This window comes from Xenopus laevis, chromosome 6S, assembly GCF_017654675.1.
Source record: "Xenopus laevis strain J_2021 chromosome 6S, Xenopus_laevis_v10.1, whole genome shotgun sequence".
NCBI lineage: Eukaryota > Metazoa > Chordata > Amphibia > Anura > Pipidae > Xenopus > Xenopus laevis.
In genome coordinates this window covers 96,078,950-96,101,565 of record NC_054382.1, presented here as the reverse complement: position 1 = coordinate 96,101,565, position 22,616 = coordinate 96,078,950, and the positions used below count along the sequence as shown (strand labels likewise).

Below are 22,616 nucleotides of genomic sequence, written 5' to 3'. Positions count from 1 at the left end.
GCTAATTGAATTTCATGTTTTTATGCTGGAGATTGATTTAGACTGGAGGTAGAGGCATGAGCTAATTGTATCCTGATCCTTTGCCTTGAGGGGTTTCAGAGCCCTGGAGCGACTATTCTCTGTATTTGGTGCTGTCTACCTTAGCCAAGCCATTGCATTTCTCTCTGGTGTAGCGAGCGGAGCAGATCGCTGGAATAAATCGGCACCAAGCGAAAAGAAAAAGGGGGAATTTGTGTATTTTTTTTTTTAGAAAAGGAGGAAAAAAGGGGAGAAGTAGAAGGCAGAGCCGTTCCGCGTTCCAGGTAAGAGCAGCCGCTATTATTCGCTAATAGATGGGACGGCTGGGGAATACAGGGCGCAACTTGCTTTTACGCATGTGCCAGGCGCCTGCTAAAGCTTCTACTCTTCCTCGTCTCACACTCGCATCGGTGTCTGGGAGACGCTCGCAATTGAGCGATTCCAGTGCTGAGTCTTTAGCCTTTAGAACAATGTGTGTGTGGGGGGTCAGTGTAACGCCGAATAAGGCGCAGACACAATGCCAGCGGGACGCGTCGTGTGGGGTTTCCTGCGCGCTCGGATCCGTGCGCAAAGCCGCCGAGCTGGCGCTCTAACGCGCGACGAGGAAAGTGAATGTCGCGCTCAGTGATTCACAACCACTGAGGTATCCAAACCAACATGGTCCCTTTCAAACTGGATAGCCTCAAATTCCACATTCTTCTCTAGGCTACTTAGACATGATTTCAGATTCCTCCCGTGTAAGTGAGCTGAGCTGGTGACTAGTCAGGGTGGCAGTTTGGAGATTAAAGGCAGCAGCTCTGTATCTGACTCGTTCCAGCTCCTGCTGTCAGTGAGACTGATGTGAGTTGTAGTTCAGCCACAGCTGTTTAGGAATCCCTCTGCTTTACTACTATGTTTACTTTTCTGGCTTCAGTGGAGGCAACAAGCTCTCCTTTCACCTCAAGCCTCTGCTGCTTAAGAAAGGACACCATTGTGGTGTTTCCACTTGTGCCCAAGAGGGGCATTTTTCTCTCATCTGATGGGAATTTATCACTTCCTTCCTCATCCTTTCATTTGCTCTATGCCTTCCCCATTGTTTCTTCTGACAGGTTAAATGCAGTGTTTATTCTGTCCCTGTAGACAAGTAGTCAGGACCTTGTATTTATCGCACGTGCACTAACTGCCTGTGAACTGAAGGGGGCAGTGGGGGCCCATCTGCTGGAAATACACCAGAGCTTTGGCTGTGCCCTGTCTGTCCTGGCATCAGTGAATAATCAGAGGGGCCAAGAGTTCTTTGTAGATCAGTCTATTTCTAAAAATATATTACATATGTAGGTATATTCCTCACTATCAAGGGCTCTAGTATATAGATCTATAACATTCGCTTGTTTACATCCTTCAGGCAGTTTTTTAGAATGAATGGTTGGTCAGTCAGGTATTTCTGGAGGAATTTGAACTTTGTTATTATATTAAAGGGTGTTTCACCTTTAAGGTAACTTTTATTATGCTACAGAATGGCCAATTGAAAGCAACTTTTCAATTGGTTTTCATTATTTATTTTTAATAGTTTTAGAGTTATTTGACTTTTACTTTGAACTCTTTGCAGCTTTCAAATGGGCGTCGCTGACCCCTTCTAAAAAGCAAATGCTCTGTAACACTACAAATGTATTGTTATTGCTTCTTTTTATCACTGATTTTTAGGGATGCACCAGGATTCTGGTCGGGATTCAGCAGGATTCGGATTCGGCTGAATCCTTCTGCCGGCTGAACCGAATCCAGTATCCTAATTTGCATATGCAAATTAGGGGTGGGGAGGGAAATCGCATGACTTTTTGTCACAAAACAAGGAAGTAAAAATTTTTACCCCTTCCCACCCCTAATTTGCATATGCAAATTAGGGGTTGTATTCGGTTCAGTATTCGGCCGAATCTTTCACAAAGGATTCGGGGGTTCGGCCGAATCCAAAATAGTGGATTCGGTGCATCCCTACTGATTTTTCTATTCAGGCCCTCTCCTATTCATATTCCAGTCTCTTATTCAAATCAATGCATGGTTGCTAGGGTAATTTGGACCCTAGTTACAAGATTGCTTAAAATGCAAATTGAAGAGATGCTGAATAAAAAGTTAAATAACTCAAAAACCTTAAATAATAAAAAATGAAAATAAATGGCAAATTATCTCAGAATATCACTCTCTACATCTTACTAAAAGTTATCTCAAAGGTGAACAACCCCTTTAAGTGATACAAATGTACAGTAAGTATCTGCACTGTAACACTTTGCATCTGTTTGTTCCTATAACTAACCTTGGAAACTAACTCACTGGCACAAGATATAAAGGGATAAAGTACTTAAAGGGATTCTGTCACTACAAATAATTCACTCTTCAATATAAAATTTAATTACATTTTAGCTGTAATATTGGTGTGTAGGCAGCCATCTCAGGTCATTTTGCCTGGTCATGTGCTTTCAGAAAGAGCCAGCACTTTAGGATGGAACTGCTTTCTGGCAGGCTGTTGTTTCTCCTACTCAATGTAACTGAAGGAGTAGCAGTGGGACCTGGATTTTACTATTGAGTGCTGTTCTTAGATCTACCAGTGACTTCTTATCTTGTGTAAGGGAGCTGTTATCTGCAAAATACCAGCAAAAAAGAATGACTGAGCACAATCCACCTGACTGGAGGCAGCTGGGAAACTGACAATATGTCAAGCCCCATGTCAGATTTCAAAATTAAATATAAAAAAAATCTGTTTGCTCTTTTGAGAAATGGATTACAGTGCAGTATTTTGCTGGAGCAGCACTATTAACATGCATTTTGAAAAAAAAAAAATCCTATAATAGTATCCCTTTAAGCCGTGTAAATTCGAATGTACAATGTAGATCGTTATCTCCTATGGAAGCATTTTGCATTCTCTTTCATCTGTGCGGCTTGAGGGGTGCACTCTCTAAAAATATAAATTGTAATAAATTACGAAAATTAGTTTAGAAATTATTAGCATTTAATCCTTACATGGCCATTCAACATACGTGTATTGTGTACATGTAAGTACAGATAAAGAAATAACAAGAGCAAGATCAACTGGAATATGATGCCGCTTTCCAGAGGAATGTGTTGTCTTTGCGGTTGGCACAGTATGCCAATAAGAGTCTTTTGCCCTTGCATGGTGCCAACAGTAGCTCTGCAGAACATTTACACAGAGAAAAGTTTAGATAATCAGAATTGAGGTATAACTAATATTAGTATATTCACATATTAACATAGTAAGTTAGGTTGAAAAAAGAAACACATCCATCAAATTCAACCTTTTAACTTTTTTTTATCCTGCCTAACTGCCAGTTGATCCAGAGGATGACAAAACCCCCACCTGAAGCCTCTCCAATTTGTCTCAGAGGGGGAAATATTCCTTCCTGACTCCAAAATGGCAATTGGACTAGTCCCTGGATCAACTTGTACTATGAGCTATCTCCCATAACCCTGTATTCCCTCATTTGCTAAAAAGCCAACAAACCCCTTCTTAAGGCTATCTAATGTATCAGCCTGTACAACTGATTCAGGGAGAGAATTCCACATCTTCACAGCTCTCACTGTAAAAAACCCCTTCTGAATATTTAGACTGAACCTCCTTTCTTTTAATCAGAATAGGTGACCTTGTGTCAGATGGAAAGACCTACTGGTAAATAAAGCATTAGAGAGATTATTATATGATCCCCTTATATATTTATACATAGTTATTATATCACCCCTTAAGCGCCTCTTCTCCAGCGTGAACATCCACAATTTGGCCAGTCTTTCCTCATAGCCATCCTTTTACCAGCTTAGTTGCCCTTCTCTGCACCCTCTCTAATACAATAATGTTCTGTTTGAGCACTGGAGACCAAAACTGTATGGCATATTCTAGATGGGACGTTACCAGTGCTCTGTACAGTGTAAGAATGACCGCTTCCTGCTGTGAATAAATGCCCGTTTTAATACAGCTCAAGACCTTATTTGCCCTTGATGCTGCTGACTGTTTATCATCTACAAGGACTCCAAGGTGCTTTTCCATTATGGATTTGCCTAGTGCAGTCCCATTAAGGGTATAAGTGGCTTGGATAATTTTACATCCCAGGTGCATGACTTTACATTTATCAACATTGAATCTCATTTGCCACTTAGCTGCCCAGATTGCCAGTTTGTCAAGATCCTGCTGCAAAGATGCCAAATCCTGGATTTAATTAATTGGGCTGGATAGCGCGTGACAGTCGTGTCGCGTCGGATCAATGCTGCGACACCATGCAACAATTCTATCTCTTACCTTATTTTTGTCGCAATTTGCATGCGTTCACTCGTGGAGTCCTACCCTTAGGGTCAGGTCTTATGTGTTATTACAGTTTTCCTACTGAAGGTGATTTGCCCTTTAAGTTGCTATTACTTGTACTTTATCCAAACTAATATAATTAATCCTTATTGGGGGCAAAACAATCCTGTTGGGCTTAATTAATGTTCTAATGATTTTTTTTTAGTAGACTAAAAGTAACTTACAGAAAGATCATTTAACCAGAAAACCTCAGGTTCCAAGCATTCTGGATATTGGGTCCCATACCTGTACAGGTATTGGATGCGTTATCCAGAAACCCCGATATACAGAAAGCTCAAAATTACAGAGATTCCATTGTAATGAAATAATCTGAATATTTAAAAATGATTTCCTTTTTCTCTGTAATAATAAAACAGTAGCTTGTCCATGATTCTAACTAAGATATAATTAATCCTTATTGGAAGCAAAACCAGCTTTTTGGGTTTATTTAATGTTTACATGATTTTCTAGTAGACTTTAGGTATGGAGATCCAAATTACGGAAATATCTGTTATCCAGAAAACCCCGGGTCCCGAGCATTCTGGATAACAGGTCCCATACCTGTACTAGAATGGAGTGCAAATTGTTGCACCTCACTCATTATGTAGCCTTGCCTGCTTGGGCAGCACTGCATGAGGAAGGGAAGGGAGGTGGGTACCACATGGGTGTCCTTTATCTTATATTATTCAGATTGTACAAGCTGGGGAGCAGCCTAAGGGCTCTTACAGACGAGCGTTTGAAGCTGCGCTCCCCTGCGTTCCGTTTTTATGCGTTCAGCCGCAGGGGAGCGCAGGAGAAGACGCAATCGTTTTTTTCCAATGGGGCTGTACACAGGCGCATTTAGGCGCCGAACGCAGGAAAAATGCCGCATTTCGCGTCTCAACCTGCGTTCGGCGCCTACATGCACCTGTGTGAGTACAGTCCCATTGAAAAAAACTGAATGCGTCAACCCCTGCGCTCCCCTGTGGCTGAACGCAGAAAAACGGAACGCAGGGGAGCACAGCTTCAACCGCTCATCTGTAAGAGCGCTTAACCGGATGTTACACACTTGGGATACTAACAGAAGAGAACAGTGACAATTACCCCATAGAAGTGACAATAGGTTACTATCTAGAGATGTTTTGTACTAAACTTTAGTACTATTAAACCAGAGTACACTTTTCTCTTTCCAAACTGTACAGTCAGAACAATTCATTTGTGGTCAGAATTACTTTGCCCACATATGGGAGTCAAATAGGGGTTAAAATGGAGAAAAATAAAAGAAACAGTCTAATTTGAAGGTAGTTTATCTTTAACTTGGCCCCAGGGGTTTTACTGCCTCCTGTTTCAGGAATTGTTTGACACAGCTGAGTACTAATATGCTAGAGCTCTCATAATATTTTATGTCAGGAAAAAACATGAACAGAATGCTAATTTTCATAATAACACAGCAAATGAAAGGACAACACAGTGGGAAGACATCATTGGTTCATTAGTTCTCATCAGATCCTATTTGGTTCCTTTTACCACAAGCTAGTCAAATGGGAGCAGCCGGATGCTATCACATACACCAGTAATGCAGCAGTAAAATATCAAAGGTTCCAAACTGGTAACCCCTTTGGCTTGGCAACGGATCAGGATGGAGTTCTTTGGACAAATTATCCTAGTATTATTGTGAAGCCAGTGGTAAATACAGGCATAATGTGTGGTAGACATGATTGAGGCATGTAAGGACTTCCTACTACTGATATGAATCATACAGCTTTGAAAGGAGAAAATACCGTTAATAAGAATAAGAAGCTCCCTTCAGTTCCCTTTTACTGTTTCTTTGGAAATGCGAATTCTCACTTGTATAACGTTTTGTTTTCTACTACTTTTGAGCTCTGTTTCTGCAAGTGAAATACAGTACAGGTATGGGATCCGTTATCTGGAACCCCATCATCCATAAAGCTCCGTATTACAAAGAGGCTATCTCACATAGAAGCCATTATAATTAAATAATCCAAAGTTTTAAAACGATTTCCCTTTTCTCTGTAATAATAAAACAGTACCTTGTACTTGATCCAAGCTAAGATATAGTTAATACTCACTGGAAGCAAAACCAGCCTATTGGGATTATTTAATGTTTACATGAGTTTCTTGTAGACAGGTATAAAGATCCAAATTATGGAAAGATCCGTTATCTCAAAAGTCCCAAGCATTCTGGATAACAGGTCCCATACCTTAAATATATAAAAATATGGAACCCTGCCTTTTGTTTTAATTAACAAACTTTATTTTGTTATTAACTGAAATTATTTTTTGTTTCGTCTGGGGTTGAAAGTAAAATCACATTCTACTTTAAGTCCATATGAGCACAATTAAAACAAATCAGCAATCACTGAGAAGCCTCTGTATAAAGAGCTACTTCTTATCTCAACACCTATCAGCTGGGCAGGGATTTGTTTATACAGAGGAGGAACTGCTGAATTGTTTGGATTGTGCTTGTAGGAATAGGATGGAGAATATGATTTTTTCCAGTTTCAGATATTGCCTTCTATATTGCTTACTGTTTGTGTTAAGGCCAAACTATATTTATTGAACTAGTGTAGAAAAAGGTTGTATTCTGCCCCTTTAAAAACATAGCAGTCTTATAACAATAGTGATCTATGATTTTGAATTAAAGTTTTCCATTGCATCTCTTTTCTTGTTAGGGCATCTTTTTAACATTACTGACACTGTACATGCTTAGTGTGCTTTGGGCTGCTGTTGACAACAAGCTTAGCTTAGCAGTCACTAGAAATATTAAAAACATTAGCAGAAAGTAAGGTAGCATCTGTTATAGAAGCTGATGCTAAAGGGCTGATTTGTTGAGCTTTAGTTCTACTTTAAGGGCTCTTACTGACGAGCGTTTTTACCTGCGCTCCCCTGCGTTCCGTTTTTCTGCGTTCAGGGGAGCGCAGGAATAGACGCATTACATTTTTTCCAATGGGGCTGTACTCACACAGGCGCGTGTAGGCGCCGAACACAGGAAAAATGCAGCATGTTGCGTCTCAACCTGCGTTCGGCGCCTACACGTGCCTGTGTGAGTACAGCCGCATTGGAAAAAATGTAATGCGTCTATTCCTGCGCTTTCCTGCGGCTGAACGCAGAAAAACGGAACGCAGGGGAGCGCAGGTAAAAACGCTTGTCAGTAAGAGCCCTAACAAATACTGCTCTATGTCCTTGCCCATCCCACTTAATTGGTGTCATTAAAGCTATAAGCTGCATTCACTATTTGAATCTCATTTTCTTTGGGTGCCAAATCCCCAAATAATTGGGGATAATAATAAATAATTATAATATACAGGTATGGGAATTGTTATCCAGAAATGCTTGGGACCTGGGGTTTTCCGGATAACAAATCTTTCCGTAATTTAGATCTTCATACCTTAAGTCTACTAGAAAATCATGTAACATTTAATAAACCCAATAGGCTGGTTTTGTTCCAATAAGGATTAAATAGATCTTAGTTTGGATCAAGTACAAGCTACTGTTTTATTATTACAGAGAAAAAGGAAATCATTTTGGATTATTTAATTATAATGCAGTCTATGGGAGATGGCCTTTCTGTAATACGGAGCTTTCTGGATAATGGGTTTCCAGATAGCGGATCCCATACCTGTACTGTATTTCCCTTGCAGAAACAGAGCTGGAAACAAGTAAAAAAACTAAATGTTATACAAGTGAGAATTCTCATTTGCAAAGAAACAGAAAAGGGAATTGAAGGTACTGTCTTATTATTACAGAGAAAAAGGAAATCATTTTGTAAAAATTTGGATTATTTCATTATAATGGAGTCTCTGGGAACCGGCCTTTCTGTAATTCGGTTCTTTCTGGATAACGGGTTTCCAGATAACAGATCCCAAAAATAACCTAAATCTCATGCTTCCACTTTGTTACTTATACTAATGGATTCTTTCATTATAATGGAGTCTCTGGGAACCGGCCTTTCTGTGATTCAGATCTTTCTGGATAACGGATTTCCAGATAACGGATCCCATACCTGTACTAAAATACTTATAATGCTCTTTCTTTTTTACAAATACATTATAAAAAGTGAAGTAGAAAAGTAAAGTAGAAAAGTTTAACTGTGAAACAAAAAACAAGTATTTTTCCAATGAAATAGTGAAACGTGTATTGTCTAACAGAAGCATGGTCCTGCTGAGCTGCTTTGCTAAGTCCTGCCATAACCTCTGTCCTTATTATCATTAACTGAACGTTGTTGCTGTACTCTGATGGGACACAGTTACATTAGATAAGATATTCAGAGCTTATTTTAGAATTTGCTATCCAGACGAAGTCCAATTGTGAGTAGAGGATGTATTTTTGTTACTTCCGTTCATGATTCATCCCCCTGTGGGAAATCATAAACACAGGACTCTCAGTTAAGCCACAATGGTGACTGTACTTGGGGACTGTGCAGAAGTAACTTTTTATAAGGTCGCTGCTTTGTGCTAAATGGATAAATATAACACCCTACAATGAAATGCTGCTTTGCCCTGCTTTATTGCAGTCAAATAAATATATTTACTAAGAAAGCAACTTAGACCAGTGATCAAGCAAGGGAAACAAAATAAAAATGGGATTGTATGGCCCTGCTTATCTATGGTTATAGGAATTTCCAACACAGTAATTAAGTATTCCACTTCAAACCTAATTAGCTACGAGTCTGCCCTCCTATTTCAACTGCTCTGCCCCCCCCCCCATTTGTGGTCACCCCAGCAATGCACATTTTTGAACCAGTGCTTGCTTGAAAGGAAAAATGTATTGATCCTTAAACTGATTTAAATGAAAGATACTTATTGATCAGTCAGCCATGTCTTGGCATTGCCTCTGTTTATTTAGGGCTAGTCCACACGGGGAGATAGCGACGCGTTTGCGGTCGCCGCGACCGGCGCAGGCGACAGTTTTGTATGGGCGCCTATGTAAAAACGCCTGTGCTAACCACACGAGGCGATGCGCTTTTCAACAGTCGCCTGAAAAAGCCTGGCGAGGCATTTTCAGGCGACTGTTGAATAGAGATGTCGCAAACTGTTCGCCGGCGAACTTGTTCGCGCGAACATCGGGTGTTCGCGCTCGCCGGAAGTTCGCGAACGTCGCGCGACGTTCGCCATTTTGGGTTCGCCATTGTTGGCGCTTTTTTTTGCCCTCTCACCCCAGACCAGCAGGTACATGGCAGCCAATCAGGAAGCTCTCCCCTGGACCACTCCCCTTCCCTATAAAAACCGAAGCCCTGCAGCGTTTTTTCACTCTGCCTGTGTGTGCTGAAGAGATAGTGTAGGGAGAGAGCTGCTGCCTGTTAGTGATTTCAGGGACAGTTGAAAGTTTGCTGGCTAGTAATCGTTTTGATACTGCTCTGTTATTGGAGGGACAGAAGTCTGCAGGGGTTTGAGGGACATTTAAGCTTAGGTAGCTTTGCTGGCTAGTAATCTACCTTCTACTGCAGTGCTCTGTATGTAGCTGCAGTGGGCAGCTGTCCTGCTTCTGATCTCATCTGCTGACTGCTGCAATAACAGTAGTCCTTGTAAGGACTGCTTTTATTTATTTTTTTGTTGTTTTACTACTACTACTACTACTACTATAAGAGCCCAGTGCTATTAGTCTAGCAGTGTTGGGGAGTGGGACTGGTGTGCTAATCTGCTGCTCCTAGTAGTTCAGCAGCACCAACTTTAATTTTTTTTTTTAATATTCATTTTTTTTTTATTTTACTTTTTTTTATTTACTACCGCTGTAGTAGTGTATAAGTTGACCTTTTAGGCATTATTTGCCCTGTAGGCATTATTTGCACACTGTTTTCTTCAACCCGCCATCTAGCTGTGTGACCTTGTTCACATTCTGTCTAAATATCCATAATATTACCGTCTCCAGAAAAAACACCGGAGTGACTTTTTTCAAGCAGCCATAATATATTTTACGTAATCCGTATCCACCGCTGTAGTAGTGTATACGTTGAACTTGTAGGCATTATTTGCACACTGTTTTCTTCAACCCGCCATCTAGCTGTGTGACCTTGTTCACATTCTGTCTAAATATCCATAATATTACCGTCTCCAGAAAAAACACCGGAGTGACTTTTTTCAAGCAGCCATAATATATTTTACGTAATCCGTATCCACCGCTGTAGTAGTGTATACGTTGACCTTGTAGGCATTATTTGCACAGTGTTTTCTTCAACCCGCCATCTAGCTGTGTGACCTTGTTCACATTCTGTCTAAATATCCATAATATTACCGTCTCCAGAAAAAACACCGGAGTGACTTTTTTCAAGCAGCCATAATATATTTTACGTAATCCGTATCCACCGCTGTAGTAGTGTATACGTTGACCTTGTAGGCATTATTTGCACACTGTTTTCTTCAACCCGCCATCTAGCTGTGTGACCTTGTTCACATTCTGTCTAAATATCCATAATATTACCGTCTCCAGAAAAACACCGGAGTGACTTTTTTCAAGCAGCCATAATATATTTTACGTAATCCGTATCCACCGCTGTAGTAGTGTATACGTTGACCTTGTAGGCATTATTTGCACACTGTTTTCTTCAACCCGCCATCTAGCTGTGTGTATTATCGTTTCCAGAAAACCAACTGAGTTTTTGTTGTTGTTGTTGTTTTTTAAAAAATAATGCCAGGCAAAGGCAGGCCGCCACGCAGAGGCCGTGCTAGGGGCCGTGCTGCTATGCAATCCTGTGGCCCTAGCAATTGCCCAGTTTTAAAAAGCCAATGACCCTGAACTCCCAAAATGCTGAAGAGGTAGTTGACTGGCTTACACAGCACACCCCATCCTCTACCGTTTCTAACTTTACCACAACATCCTCCTCATCCTCCACTGCTATGGCCACCCCACGTAACACTTCCTCCACCACCGGTGCCCCTTCTTCACTGGGGTCAGAGGAGTTATTTTCCCATGAGTTTCTTGAACTGAGTAATGCGCAACCATTATTGCCAGAAGAAGATGAACGAGATGAGGACCTTACACCAGATTTAATTCTGGCAGAGAACACGACAGAGATGGACATAATGAGTGATGAGGAGGAGGTCCCCGCTGCTGCTTCCTTCTGTGATGTGTCAGAAGAAATTGATGCATCTGAGGAGAATGATGATGAGGAGATTGATGTTTTGTGGGTGCCTAGTAGAAGAGAGCAAGAGGAGGGTAGTTCAGATGGAGAGACGGAGAGTCAGAGAGGCAGTAGGAGAATAAGACTTAGAAGAAGCAGGGAGGACAGCCCGCAGGGATCAGTAGGGCAACAACATGTATCGGCACCTGTGTTCAGCCGGCCAACGCACCCGCCATTGCCGCCAATACCGCCAACTCCGCCAACTTCTACTGTTACCGCCAGATCGCACACTTCCAAAAAGTCAGCAGTGTGGGATTTTTTTAATGTGTGTGCCTCTGACAAAAGCATTGTAATTTGCAATGAGTGCAGTCAGAAACTGAGCCTTGGTAAGCCCAACAGCCACATAGGTACAACTTCTATGCGAAGGCACATGAGCGGCAAGCACAAAGCACTTTGGGAGCAACACCTCAAAGGCAACAGGCAAACTAAAAGCCACACTCCTTCTGGTCCAGCATCTTACTGCTCTACCTCTGCTCTCCTTGACCCGTCTGAACCACCCTCCACTCCGCCTTCCACCTTGACCACCTGTTCCCATTCCCAGTCATCTGCCACCAGCCAAGTTTCTGTGAAGGCCATGTTTGAGCGTAAGAAGCCAATGTCTGACTGTCACCCCCTTGCCCGGCGTCTGACAGCTGGCTTGTCTGCACTCTTAGCCCGCCAGCTTTTACCATACCAGCTGGTGGACTCTGAGGCCTTCCGCAAATTTGTAGCAATTGGGACACCGCAGTGGAAGGTACCCAGCCGCAATTTTTTTTCTAAAAAGGGAATACCACACCTGTACCAACATGTGCAGAGCCAAGTTACCGCATCTCTGTCACTTAGTGTTGGGCCAAAGGTCCATATGACTACTGACGCATGGTCCTCCAAGCATGGTCAGGGCAGGTATGTCACCTACACTGCCCACTGGGTGAACTTGGTAATGGCTGGGAAGCAGGGAATGGGTAGCTCAACAACAACAGTGGAGTTGGTGTCACCGCCACGGATTGCACGCGGTTCTGCCACCACCTCTACTCCTCCATCGCTCTCTACCTCGTCTTCTTCTTCTTCTTCTTACTCTGCTGCTGGGTCCTCCTTCTCCACACCTGTGCACCCCCAGCTCCCCCTAGGCTATTCGACGTGCCAGGTACGCCGTTGTCACGCTGTCTTGGGGATGACGTGCCTGGAAAGCAAAAACCATACCGGATCTGTACTCCTGTCATCTCTGCAGTCACAGGCCGATCGGTGGCTGACCCCACACCAACTGCAGATCGGAAAAGTGGTGTGTGACAATGGAAGCAATCTGTTGGCAGCGTTGAGACTAGGCAATTTAACACATGTGCCCTGCATGGCACATGTGTTAAATTTAATAGTCCAACGTTTTGTCTCCAAGTACCCAGGATTCCAGGACGTTCTCACCCAGTCCAGAAAGGTGTCGGCCCATTTCAGACGTTCCTACACAGCCATGGCACGCCTTGCTGACATTCAGCAGCGCTACAACATGCCAGTCAGGCGTTTGATTTCTGACAGCCAGACTCGCTGGAATTCAACGCTCCTTATGTTGGAACGTCTGCTGCAACAACAAAGGGCCGTCAACGAGTACCTTTTTGAACTGGGTGGTAGGACTGGATCTGCACAGCTGGGGATTTTTTTCCCCCGTTACTGGGTGCTTATGCGCGATGCCTGCAGGCTCATGCGACCTTTTGAAGAGGTGACAAATATGGTCAGTCGCACCGAAGGCACCATCAGCGACCTAATACCCTTCGCTTTATTCCTGGAGCGTGCCGTGCGACGAGTGACAGATGAGGCTGTAGACCAGCGTGACGAGGAGCTGGAAGCGCACGATTTCTGGTCGGAATCACCAGAACGAACCCAGGCACCTGCTGCAACGCAGGGAGAGGTGCCAGAAGTGGAGTCAGAGGAGGAAGGTGGCTTTGTGGAGGAGGAGGAGGAGGACCAACAGGAGCAGGCTTCCCAGGGGGCTAGTGGTGACCTTTTGGGGACCCCTGGTCTTGTACGTGGCTGGGGGGAGGAGACCGTGGATGATGCAGTCCTTGATAATGAGGAAGCGGAGATGGATAGCTCTGCATCCAACCTTGTGAGAATGGGGTCTTTCATGCTGTCATGCCTGTTGAAGGACCCCCGTATCAAGAGGCTTAAGGAGAAGGACCTGTACTGGGTCGCAACGCTACTAGACCCTCGGTACAAGCATAAAGTGTCAGAAATGTTACCAACATACCACAAGTCCGAAAAGATGCGGCATTTACAAACCAGCCTGCAAAACATGTTGTACAATGCTTTTAAGGGTGATGTCACTTCAGGAACTCATCAACATTCCAGGGGCAGAGGTGCCAGTAATCCTGCCACGAGCACACCTGCAAGGACAAAGCCCTTTGGCCAGTCTGTAACGTCAGACATGCAAATGTTTTTCTGTCCAAGGCAGCGCCACAACCCTTCTGGATCCACCCTCAAAGAACGCCTCGACCGGCAGGTAGCGGACTACCTGGCATTAACTGCAGATATCGACACTCTGAGGAGCGATGAACTCCTGGACTACTGGGTGCGCAGGCTTGATCTGTGGCCAGAGCTGTCACAATTTGCCATGAACCTCTTGTCTTGCCCAGCCTCAAGTGTGCTCTCAGAAAGGACCTTCAGTGCAGCAGGAGGGATTGTAACTGAGAAGAGAACTCGCCTAGGTCACAAAAGTGTCGATTACCTGACCTTTATTAAAATGAATGAGGGGTGGATCTCGGAGGGTTACTGCACGCCGGAAGACTTGTTCTGACTTCTATGCAGCTGTCCTTCTCTTCAAGCCTCATGACTCCACACACAGCTGTCCTTTAGCGTCCTCCTCCTCCCTCCGCCACCGTTACAAACTAGGGTGCAAACCCTACTGGTTTAATTTTTTCTGGCCTCTGTGCTTCAGTGGCTGCAACCAAAAAAACTGGGCAAACAATGTCTACAAGGTCAACGTATGGCAAAAAATGACTATTTTCAGCATTTATATGGCATATTTTTTCTGGCAACTGTGCTTCAGTGGCTGCGTCCAAAAAAATGCATATTTTCTGCATTTATATGGCATAATTTTTCTGGCCTCTGTGCTTCAGTGGCTGCAACCAAAAAAATGCATATTTTCAGCATTTATATGGCATAATTTTTCTGGCCTCTGTGCTTCAGTGGCTGCAACCAAAAAAATTTATATTTTCAGCATTTATATGGCATAATTTTTCTGGCCTCTGTGCTTCAGTGGCTGCAACCAAAAAAATGCATATTTTCAGCATTTATATGGCATAATTTTTCTGGCCTCTGTGCTTCAGTGGCTGCAACCAAAAAAATGCATATTTTCAGCATTTATATGGCATAATTTTTCTGGCAACTGTGCTTCAGTGGCTGCGACCAAAAAAATGACTATTTTCAGCATTTATATGGCATATTTTTTCTGGCCTCTGTGCTTCAGTGGCTGCGGCCAAAAAAACTGGGCAAACAATGCCTACAAGGTCAACGACGTTGACCTTGTAGGCATTGTTTGCCCAGTTTTTTGGCCGCAGCCACTGAAGCACAGAGGCCAGAAAAAATATGCCATATAAATGCTGAAAATAGTCATTTTTGCCATACGTTGACTCAACGTATATGGCAAAAAATGACTATTTTCAGCATTTATATGGCATATTTTTTCTGGCAACTGTGCTTCAGTGGCTGCGACCAAAAAAACTGGGCAAACAATGCCTACAAGGTCAACGTATGGCAAAAAATGACTATTTTCAGCATTTATATGGCATATTTTTTCTGGCAACTGTGCTTCAGTGGCTGCAACCAAAAAAACTGGGCAAACAATGTCTACAAGGTCAACGTATGGCGAAAAATTACTATTTTCAGCATTTATATGGCATATTTTTTATGGCAACTGTGCTTCAGTGGCTGCGTCCAAAAAAACTGGGCAAACAATGCCTACAAGGTCAACGTATGGCAGTTGTTTAAAGAGAACAGTAGATTACTAGCCAGCAAAGCTACCTAAGCTAAAATGTCCCTCAAATCCCTGCAGACTTCTGTCCCTCCAATACAGAGCAGTATCAAGCAGATTACTAGCCAGCAAACTTACTATCATCTGTCCCTGAAATCACTAACAGCTCTCCCCCTACACTATCTCTTCCAAGCACACACAGGCAGATTTTTCAGATACATTTTTGCCCTTGATCCCCCTCTGGCATGCCACTGTCCAGGTCGTTGCACCCTTTAAACAACTTTAAAATCATTTTTCTGGCCAGAAATTTTTTTTTTAGATGTTAAAGTTCGCCTTCCCATTGAAGTCTATGGGGTTCGCGAACCGTTCGCGAACCGCTCGCGTTTTTGCGCAAGTTCGCGAATATGTTCGCGAACTTTTTTTCCGACGTTCGCTACATCCCTACTGTTGAAAAGCGCATCGCCTCGTGTGGTTAGCACAGGCGTTTTTACATAGGCGCCCATACAAAACTGTCGCCTGCGCCGGTCGCGGCGACTGTCGCGGCGCTTTGTCGCCGCGACCGCAAACGCGTCGCTATCTCCCCGTGTGGAATAGCCCTTAAAGAGAGGTATATTCACATGCACACTGTAATTAATCATACAGATTATCAGTTTGGTTTTAGATTTGAAACTTACTTGTGCTGATATTAATGAATAATTCAGACTAAATTAAAGGTTATTGATATTTGTTTGTTAAACTGTCAGTCCACAGAGACTAGCCATTTGTTATTCTGCCTATAACACTTTGCTACAATCTAAATGGTATAATAAACAGAAACAATACATATGCACACACAGAAAACTGCAACAGTTGTTTTTGCAACAAATAATTATCTAATATAAAGCAGCACATTTTGGTTTCCTCCAGTCTAGCGTTTTTCAGTCTTTCTTATGACAGAGGTTGCCATTGTGGATGTACATTAAGGGGGTTATTTATGAAAGTCTGATTTTTATCTGGTCGGACTTTTAAAGGGGAAAACCGTTACTTGCATTTTTCGAGATTTATTAAACCCGATGGTGTTAAAGGACCAGTAACATCAATTTAAAAACAAATAAAAAATTGTTATTATAGAATGAAAAAAACCACAAAGACATATTAAACTTTTAAATCGGTAAGTCTTTATTAAGAGATAACTTCCCGAACCTCCGCTTGTGCTCCTCTTCAGAAAAGGCGATCCGGCGATCCATCGTGCGGCGCTCGATTTCTCCTCCACGCTTTTTTAGCCAGGGAGGAGAAATCGAGCACTGCATGATGAATTGTCGCTGTGTCGCCTTTTCTGAAGAGGAGCACAAGCGGAGTTTCATTAAGTTATTTCTTAATAAAGACTTAAAGATTTAAAAGTTTAATATTTCTTTTTTTTTTTTTTTGCTATACTAATGAATTGTTTTTAGAAAAAAATTGATGCTACTGATCCTTTAAACGCCTCCAACTCAGACCGAGTCCATGTAGAAGTCAATAGCAGATGTCCCGTTGACATTTTGAAGATATCCTGATCTGTGCTGGGTTTTGTTCATTAATCTCAAGATTTTGTGGTTTAGTGCGTCAAATCCGAAAAAGTTGTAGGTTTCTGGTGTCAAATCTGAAAAAGTCGCAGGTTTCCAGTGTCAAACCCAAGAAAGTCACAGGTTTCGGGAAGTAAATCCAAAAATGTCACAGTTTTCGATGACAAATACAAAAAAGTCACAATTTTCGGTGACAAATCTAAAAAAGTCACAATTTTCTGCAACAAATCCAAAAAAGTCACAATTTTCAGCAACAAATCCAAAAAAGTTGTATGTTCAAGATTTTATTGAGTCTTTTCCCACAGAAGAAATTTTCCGTAAAATGTATTGATAAATAGGGGGTAAAATTCTGTGGGGATTTGGTTTTCATAAAATAACGAGAACATTTCGGAGTTTGATAAATAACCCCCTTACAATTTGCCATGATTGCAAGTGATTAGGTTGTCTAAGCATTGTTCACCAATACCAATACTAGGGCAGACAAAAATACCTATGACAAACTTTGCAATAAAATAACTTAATAACACTCATTTATATAGCACTGACACATTTATGAAGCACTTTATAGAGATTATACATCATTCACATGAGTCCCTTACCTGGTGGAGCTTACAATCTAATCACATTCACACATGCTGTGGTCATTTTTATAAGGAGCCAGTTCACCTGCCTGTATGCTTTTGAAATGTCTAGAGGAAACCTATGCAGACATAACAAAAATAAACTCCCAATTAGGGATGCACCGAATCCAGGATTCGGTTCGGGATGCGGCCAGGATTCGGCCTTTTTCAGCAGGATTCGGATTCGGCAGAATCCTTCTGCCCAGCCGAACCGAATCCGAATCCTAATTTACATATGCAAATTAGGGGCGGGAGGGAAATTGCATGACTTTTTGTCAGAAAACAAGGAAGTAAAAAATGTTTTCCCCTTCCCACCCCTAATTTGCATATGCAAATTAGGGTTCGGTATTCGGCCGAATCTTTCACGAAGGATTCGGGGGTTCGGCCGAATCCAAAAAAGTGGATTCGGTGCATCCCTACTCCCAATAGACTGACCGCCAAGGCATTAGTCCAGAAATGGATAAATAGTTTAGTAGGAATTAGGTTTAAAGCCATTCTGTTGTAAGTAGTATCAGCAATCACAACTTGTATCATACACTGTGCTTAGAAAAACATTCTGCCCAGTGTTTTCACAGTAAGAGTTCTCTTCTCTAGTCCCTACTCATGGTAATTGGACTACATTACCTCTACCATCTCCAACTTTTCATTTGATTTCTCCAAATATCATAGCCCAGGGCTGTCCAGAAAGTAAAATTGTGATCTACCCATAGATCTTCAAACAGCTTCTTCTGTGCATTTATTCTTTAGATTTTTTTTAAGGATGTATTTGGGGGATTTAAATAGAGCAATGTTCTCATGGTTGAAAATAAATGAGTCGCAGTTTCCATGGTACTGTAAAAGAACCTAGGTAACACTCTTTCAGTGATATATCTTGATGGAATAGCATTGCTTAAAATTAGGGATGCACCAAATCCTGGATTAAGCCTTTTTTTCAGCAGAATTCACATTAGGAAAAATCCAAGTGCTTGGCCAAACCGAACCCGATTCCTTCAAATCTTGTGACGTTACCTCACATGAAGGAAATAGCATTAATTTTAATTCACTACAAGCACAGTTCTTTTTAACTCTTTTATACTCTTGTCCTAATTTGCATATGCAAATCCACTATTTGCTCGGATTTGTTTCAAGATTCAGCAGAATCCTTCATGTAAGATTCAGAATTCAGCCAAATCTCATAATATGGAGTTGGTGCATCCCTACTTAAAGTAGACTACATGTTGGTCAGGTCTAGGCACCCCTGGCATTGTCAAACTGCCTATAGTAATTGATACATTTGTGAGTATCATTGTATATCACTACACACTCCAGTTTTAGACCCTGTGCCTTAGGGCAGTGGGCGATGGGGAGATTTGATGACCATGACTATACAGTAGAACCCCCATTTTACATTTTTCAGGGGACCTGAAAAAAATGGTGTAAAATCCAGGAAAATGTAAAATCAGGGAAATGTATTATGCATAATGTAAGTGAGACCACAAACAATGTAAAATGAGGGGAAACTTAAAATCAGGGGATGTAAAATGGGGGTTCTACTGTATATACATGACTGCAGGAGACAAATCCCCAGAAATACTTTTACTTTGGAAAGAACTAAAATCACTAGCAGTAAACCTACATATCACGTAGTTTCCTCCCGAGGGATCTGCGGAAGAATTAAGGGATCCGTTGGTTTTACCGCTGGCGATTTCCAATAAAGACGTATTTTCTGGAGATCTGTCACCCGCAGTCGTGCATTTTTATCGCTAATGACTAATTTCCCCGTAGGTCACCGCACTTATAGTGCTGGCATCCTGAGTTATATTAAAAACATACAGGCAGGTTAATAGGCTTCTGAAGATATTGATTCTACTGTATATGTGAATGTGATAGGGACCTTAGATTGTTAAATGAGGCAAGAACTAGTGTGAATAAGGAATCCTTTCTGTTAAGTGCTGTGTAAATGTGTTGGTGCTATATTGGGGATATTAAATGGTTCTCCTGTCTAACTTGCAGACAAGACATAGGGGCACATTTAGTAAGGTCGAATTTCGAAGTTAAAAAACTGCCTTTTTCGAACGAAGTAAAAATCGTTTGATCGAACAATTTAATCCTTCAAATTGAACAAAGAAAAAAACAACCAAAAAAAACCGTTGACTTCTAAAAACTTACCCAAAGACTCAGAGAGGTTCTAGGAGGTCCCCCATAGGCTAAACAGCAATTCGGCAGGTTTAAGGTGGCGAAGTGTCAAAGTCAAAGTTTTTTAAAGAGACAGTACTTCGAGTTTCGAATGGTCGAATTTGTGACGTTCTTTCAATTCGAATCGAATTTTGGCCTATTCGATGGTCGAAGTACCCAAAAATTACTTCGAAATTTGAAGTTTTTGAATTAGAAAATTCACTTCGACTCTTAGTAAATGGGCCCCATGGTGTCACACCTAGAAGTTCAGGAGGACATGACAACTAGAAACTGGGCATTAGAAAATAAAATACTAGAAACTGGTGTTAATAGCGAAACCTCTGGATAAAGAATATTTATATAATTATTTTTATTATATTTCCCCCTATATTTTACTGGAATTGTTTCTGTTTCTGCAAGTCTCCAAGCAACCAGAATGTGTGAATTTGAGTACTTGCAGCCTGAAGCAAAGCACCGAATATATTAGAGTGCATGTAATGGCACCGTCCCGGAGGGAGAATAAACTTTACACATACAATAACAATTACTATCAGAATTGGAACTACAAGTGCAATTACTGGACTGGCTATTTATCAGCCAATGGGGATGTTAGTGTTCAGCATGTGGAGGAGGAATCCATTTGATTTCATAAATCAGGATAGTAAGCTTTTTTAACATAGAAAATATTTTGTATATGATATTTTTCTGATGAAACCCGAGAAGGATGACATTAAGTGACATCAATTCCATCTTATCACATCCATAAACCGAATATCCCACTCATTTTACAACAGCTTGGTCTCAATTGACTTATTCTCCCATCCATAAAGCTTCATGGGTCTCTGAATATCTCTTATAGCTCATAATGGCATCTCTCTGAGCGGCTGGATGAATGGAGAGGCAGGTGCTTGGAAACAACGTTGAATTTAAGGAGTCTTTAATGAAAGATGACAGTAATAAAGATTGGGAACAGAAGATACAAGTAAAGGACAAGTAAATTGCCACATCCAGCCTTTTGTCCCCAAATATATGTTAACAACCTTAAGCTGTGCAGAGCATAAGAAATAATAATATTTATTCTCAAATTGGTTGTCAGAAGCTACTCCTTCACTTTCAGATATCCAGTCTCTTCTAAATAATCTTTGTTGGCAAGAAGCAATAAGGATTAAATCAAAAGATCCAACTCACATATGTATATTTACAGAAACTTGGTCAATATTTTGGGATCAAACAGATTCTAACTTAAAATTTCGAATCCTCGACTGGCTCAAGAAATAGTCTTTCCTGTAGTGGCTAAAACCTATACGTCCATTTTCTTCACATTCCTTACAGAATTATTGTATCACTGGTGCTTAATATTCACTGAGTGTTGTCAGGTTGTTAGATTTAGAACTTGTTTTTGTTACTTTACTTTTATTTTTACTTTCACTCTGGTAAAATGTAAATAAGACACTCCAATTGTTTTCATTATTGTATTCCTGTTCTACATCTCGAGTCTCCATAACCAGTTTGGAGATGCCTCATTTTACAACTTTGCATTTTTGTTAAATTCCTACTAGTTTTGGTTTTAAAACTCAATAAAAACATTTACAAGAAGAGTAAAAAAAAAAAAAATTATAATAGCATAATTAACTAGTTTCGGCAGTCAATGCAAAAGGCATGCTAATGGTAGTTATTTGATAAATTAGAGAATCAACCCCAGAACAAGGTATGGGCTATAGTTCGTACTCTTTATTAAAAAGGGAGGCAGGGCTATTTCATATAAGGTTATGAGAAATTCCCACAGAATTCATTGACCATAAATATGTAACAGAACTTTAAGATGAGGTAGAGGGTTCATTATACGGTGCAGTTACATAGTTACATAGTTACATAGTTACATAGTTAAATTGGGTCCATCAAGTTCAACCCCTCCAAATGAAAACCCAGCATCCATACACACACCCCTCTCTACTTTTAATTAAATTCTATATACCCATACCTATACTAACTATATAGTCCAAGCCATTCTTAAAGGCATTAACTGAATCAGCCATCACAACATCACCCGGCAGTGCATTCCACAACCTCACTGTCCTGACTGTGAAGAACCCTCTACGTTGCTTCAAATGAAAGTTCTTTTCTTCTAGTCTAAAGGGGTGGCCTCTGGTACGGTGATCCTCTTTATGGTAAAAAGGTCCCCTGCTATTTGTCTATAATGTCCTCTAAGTAATATAGATGTGATGGTTTTGTGCATAGGGAGGCAGTTGGTAACCAATTGATGTGTTAGGAAGTTTTCCTGATGTAAATAAGTATTTCTGAGAAGCACCATGGAGTGATCTTCCTGATCCTTCCTACTTTGCCTTAGGTGCACAGTAGAGTGAAAAGCTGAACTTTAAACAAAAAGCTGTTTTTTTCACTCTTCTGTGCAATCCCTAACAGTTGGCACCCCCAGTTATTTCACCTTTCCGTCTCTTTTATGCCTCATTTACAATCACAAGTACAATCACAAGACACAAAATTTAGAGCACTTTAAAGTGCAGAGGCCATCAATGGTTCTTGTGGCCATCAATGGTTCCAGGCACTGATGCAAGCGAACCATGGAATTGGCCCAAGCCTGTTAAAGAGATGTATCAATAGCCACTTGGCACGTTAATGCCGTTATTAACATAATAACATAATGAGCCTAAAGTGATGACATTTGGACCCAAACCTAGTGGAAAGTAAATCATCTCTTTGTTCAATTAGCACTATTGCTTTTTAAATTGTATAAATAATGTGAGTCTTTAAGCCTTGGATATAAGGTTTTTAGAGAGCTGGGGTACCCAGAAAAGCCTGGGAAATCTTGTTTAACATCTTTATAATAACAGAATCATGCAATGTTTGATTGACTTTTAACGTCATATGACATTTTTTTGCACTAAAACTTGTGAAG

The 22,616-nt window shown here is 41.3% G+C and overlaps 1 protein-coding gene across 2 annotated transcripts in view; it reads left to right on the top strand.

Moving 5' to 3' along the window:
* Positions 1 to 37: 37 nt before the first annotated feature.
* LOC108719725 (BTB/POZ domain-containing protein KCTD1) overlaps positions 38 to 22,616 on the top strand; it is a 72,115-nt gene continuing 49,536 nt past the window's right edge. The window contains exon 1 of one of the 2 annotated variants that reach the window (XM_041567857.1): positions 38 to 302. The gene's annotated coding sequence lies outside the window, so the exon portion shown is untranslated. The remainder of the gene's footprint in view (positions 303 to 22,616) is intronic. The other variant, XM_041567856.1, reaches the window with a different exon arrangement.